We start from the raw sequence: 5,474 nt of genomic DNA on the forward strand, positions 1-5,474 counted from the left end.
ACCAAACTCTGGGTTGCGGTAAAGCCAGATTGTGTGCCGCAGTCAGCCTAGGAATCCTTACTAGTGAATGGCAGGATATACGATAAAGCCAAGAGGTGGATTTTCTCTCCATTGGACCTAGTGGCCCCAGGATGGAATGCACGGTAAATCTTGGATAATATGTCTCAGTGTAGGGCCTAGTGATCCCTGGATCAGACTGTAGATGCACGGTAAAGCCTGAGAGACTAGGAGGCACTCAAATTCCTCATGGTGTAGGCAGATAAATCTGGTGGCATCCATGTTGATTAGTGTTTTTTATGTGTTTTATGAGTCCCACATTCAGGCTTCAAAAATGCCACGAGGGTGATTGGTTGAAGAGAGACTTGTCTCAACCAATATAAGGTTGGGAGAACATGGTAGTCCCATCTTCGGTTGGTTCATTGCACTCAATAATGAGAAAATTCATTCCATTGATTTTCATGCGTAAATGTATTGATGTATATGTGGATTTTGATGGTTGATATGTTTATGGTATTTGTATTCCTATTATATTGGTTATATGTATATTTTATGACAGAAACTATGTATGGATCTCAACATGTTTTTACTTGTACATGAATAGATAATGTGTCTATGAGTTAATAGATGATAGTGCAACAATTGACATGAGGGAACAATGGTTCATAGCTATTCTTAGATAAGTATGAGATCCCTTCACTTAACTATGTTGTTTACACCTGTAGGGTACATCTTGATAATGTGTAGGACGAAATTCCTATCATGGCTAGTAGGGGCCTCGTTATGATCTTGTTCATTTTATTTCGTTTGCATCATTATTTCCCTATATTTTTATTGATTCTAAGATATCACTCCATTCTAGGTAGTGGCCTCGGCTCCGGGCCTGAAAAAGTGGCTTAAATCTCGGGGTCGCTAGCACAGAACTGGAAACTTTGGTCTCTGGTTACTGGCAGGCAATCCTATGAGAGTGACTTTAGGTTTCTAGTTACTCCCTTTCCCATAGCATGAGAGCGACTCTAGCCTAGGAGATCTAGAACAACAGTAGGACTCGGGGACAGGTTGTTTGAGTGGCTGACATGTATCTTGAGGGTTCTATTGCTGATGTTGGATAACTATGTGTGATGTTTCATCGATTCCACTTCCTTAAGGTCACATAGGAAGTCGAATCTGATCATAATAGCCTCTCATCTCATGTTTACCTTGGTTGGCATGGTTACTTGGGTGGATGTGGGAGGAGGGCGTTACACTAGAAGTTGTTCCAACTGCTTACCTTGGATAAAACATTCGTATCATATCCTTCCCTACATTGGAGTTTTCACCACTTATCCTTTGATCCTATCCCTCCATCAAATTTGGATCTCTTACCCTAGATTGGTCATTAGATAAGAACTCCCAACTTACCATACTTCTCTATATATTCCTAGCCTTCTATGTGGTTGGGGGTTGGAATTTGGAGAGTGATTTTGTCCTTATGCTACTATAGTGAGTGGTTATCAGCTCATGCATTTAGGGTGAATGGAGGTGCATATTGTGACAAGGAAAGGAAAAGTCAAAAACTTGGAGGATCTCTTCTACAAGATAAACTACTACTTATGGTTGTGATCTCCTTCCCTTTATAGTAATGCAAAGAATTCATTGTTTTTCTATATGTGATGTTGTTATTTCACTTATTTCAATACCATGTTGATCTATTGAATGAAGTAATTAGGTGATATTGCATATATCTCATAGTTTATTGGCTTAAGTTATCTTACTGTGTAGGTTCTAATTTTAGCATTCATAGCTCAGATTGGAGCTTCCAAGCTAACGAAGGAGCAAAGTGTGCGAAGGATTCTAGGTAGGCCTCACTCCATCATTTATTTACCTTAAGGAAAAGCATTGTGATCCTTGTCTCTCTGTTATTCTAGATTAGTTACCAACCTAGGGGAGATAATTTTTTCCGCAATCATAAATCTCGTATAAAAAATTGGCGCCTCTATTGGGGAATGATTCATTCCCTTGGTGGTTTCCTTGTCCATTATTCTTGTCTTACCTCTTCTTCAAACCTTCATAGTCTCACTGAGTCTTGATCAGACCTAGGAATACCTTTCATTGAGATTTTATTGCATTTTGTGTATAGGAACTTGTCTTTCCTTGATCACCACACCTTGTGGTCTAGAGACAGTGCATTGCAGTGCACCCTAGCCTTCTATGCACCTACGTTGCAATCCAACCTGGTCCTTTTAGCACCTGTTATGGTCCTGGTTTGATGCAAAAAAAATTCCTTTTTTTATTTTCTCTCTAATTAACTTTGTTCCAATTGATCCTCCTTGTGCCCCTGAGTGTGTCTTAGTCTCTCATAAGCCTCCATTTGGTTTGATTTTGTTTTTAGTGCATTTGATAAGAATTTTTTTATATTTTCCTTTGTTCTTGTCATTAGGTCATTAGAAAACTAAATAGTTTAGTCATTGAGTGCTTGAAAGAATTGGTGTTTTAGTCATCATTCTGAATATTTTTCTTTTATCAATGTGTTATGCAACCAGCTCACAAAATAGAAGAAAGAGATAAATCAACGACTTCAAAAATAGCCTCTTCAAGGGGGAACCTCCTTTACATTACATAAATGAACAATTCTTGGATGATACAAATGACAAGACCTCCTTTCTATATATAGGAGTCTAAGCGGTCACAATATAATCTAAGCCGACATAACAATAGTAATGTAAGGGCGCGACAATAACAATAGTGGGCTTCTATGGGGCACAATAATAACAAGATGGGGACAACATGGGCACAACAATAACAATAAGAGGCTACAATGACAATAATAACAAGGGAATACACTAGTATTATAGGGACCTAACATGCCCCTGTCCTTCAAAAAAGTGTCGTCCTCAACGCTCCAGTAGTTCTGGATGTGTCTGTATAAAATTATCAACCTCCCATGTGGAATCTTCAGCGGGTAAGTTCTTCCAATTGATGAGATACTCTGAAATTGATCGATTTAGTAGCTATCAAATTCTTGTTTCTATGACTACTTCAAGTTCCAATATGACTTTTGCTTCCTCGTCAAGTTCTGGCAATATTGTTTGAACTGGGATTTTGTCACCTATAACCTTCTTTAAGCATGAAACATGGAAAACTGGGAGCACTCAGGGAGATGCAGGAAGATCCAATTTGTATTCCACAATACCAATATTTTGCAACGCCTTGTATGAACCATAATACTTTGATGATAATTTATTATCCTTCTTAGATTGCTTGAGGGACATTTGTTTGTATGGTTGTAGCCGTAGAAATACCCAATCACCTACATCAAAACTTCTTTCACTGCGATGTTGATTAACCTATTGTTTCATTCTATTCTGCCAAAAGTGAGGCTACCCTTTAAGAGTTGGAGAACTTGTTGTTGATGCTCGATGTGATCTTCCACTACTTGAACCTTAGAATTTTCTCTTAAATATGATGTGATTGATGGTGGATGATATCCATAAAGTGCCATAAATGGGGTCATTTTTGCTGCAGTATGGAAGGAAGTGTTATACCACCATTCAACCAGAGGAAACCATTTGACACATTATGTCTATTTATCAGATACAAAGCAATGAAGATATCCTTCCAAGCATGTTTTCACTATCTTAGTTTTCCCATCAGATTGAGGATGATAAGATGAGCTATGAGAAAACTGAGTACCCAGACAAGAAAATAATTTTGTCCAAAAATTTCCAGTGAAAATGGGATCTCTTTCGCTTACAATAATCTTTGGTTTTCCATGTAGCTTTTGAATTGTTTCCATAAATGTAGCAGCAAATGTACTGGCTTTAAATGGATGAGATAATGCACAAAAGTGTGCATACTTGGTAAGTCTATCAACTACCACCATGATGACACTCTTTCCTTCAGACTTGGGTAAACCTATGATAAAATCCATTGAAATCTCCTCCCAACATTGACTTGGAATGGATAAAGGTTGTAATAGACCTGGGGTCTTAATTATCTCAACTTTATTTTGTTGGAAAACCAAACATTCTACCACAAACTTTTGAATATCATATTTAAGGCCATCCCAAAAAAATTCCTTCTTAACCCTGTGGTAAGTTTTTAAAAATCCTGAGTGCCCTCCTAAGGGAGAGGCGTGCAATTCCATAAGAATATTTTGTTTGAGTTGGGAATTCTAACAGAGGTATAAGCGATCTTTGTACCATAATGAATCATTTTTCCAGCTAAATGTATCAAATGTACTGGGATCTTGTTGTAACTTTTGAATGAGTGCCCACACTTCTTTGTTATTTTTCCATTCATCCCTTGCTTTGTTTATCCAATCTAGTTGGATAATAGAAATGGTGCAAAGAAATGCTTCCACATCCTCATCCTTTCTTGAGAGTGCATCTGCAACAACATTTTGCTTCCCTTTTTTTATATGATTTCAAAGTCATAACCCAACATCTTTGTGACCCATTTTTGCTTCTCTTCTGAAGATAATCTTTGTTCTAAAAAGTATTTAAGACTATCATGATCTATTTTTACCTTGAAGTGTCTTCCCATTAGGTAGGGTCATCATTTCCTAAGTGCGTGTAGTATTGTCAACATTTCCTTCTCATAAATAGCTTTGTGTAAATATACCATTAAACCTACAAACCAAACCATTTTTCGAATTTTTTTTTCTTAAAAAAAGTCTTCCTAATCCACATGAACATTGGTGGAAGGAATTTCTTCAACCACCAGAAGACAAAAACCAAATTTTAGCACAGAGTTATATGAAACCAAAGAAGAGCTATCTTGATCGACAACCATACCTGCAAAAGAAACTGCCTTTTTCACCAAATCACAGGGATTTACTATTGAATGCTCTGCAAAAGGTATCTACAAAAAATCCATGCAAAGAAAGGAAAGATTGGATGACTAAGACGAGACCCTACCCACCACAATGGTTTCCAAAGATCCTTCCATCATCAAATACTTAACATCGTGACACAAATATTATAGACTAAACCAATGCTTGTTGACCAACCAAACATTAAAAATAAACACATCAATAAATTATTCAAAATATAACCCTCCTTCCAACACTTTATAATATATATATATATATCTATATACATATATATATATATATATATATATATATATATATATATCTATATATATATCTATATATATATCTATATATATATATATATACATATATACATATATACATATATACATATATATATATATATATATATATATATATATATATATATATATATATATTTTGTCAAGTTGTATTTGATCCTCCACGCTTGACCTGTGGCTTAAGGAGACATGAACCATAGACATCTAATCTATCAAAGTCACCTGGGGATCCCACCCAGCCTGGTCCACACCAACCCTTAGCTTAGCTGACTTGATTTTTTAGCATTTCTCCTCCCCCTAGCACACAGCACAACCACCCCCGTAAGGTTTGATATCGAGTCGCCTTGCTGACGAGGCCCATCCTCAACCAGTTGTGATAG

Source organism: Pinus tabuliformis, chromosome 6, assembly GCF_031772625.1.
Source record: "Pinus tabuliformis cultivar Carrire ecotype Pingquan chromosome 6, CPIR1, whole genome shotgun sequence".
NCBI lineage: Eukaryota > Viridiplantae > Streptophyta > Pinopsida > Pinales > Pinaceae > Pinus > Pinus tabuliformis.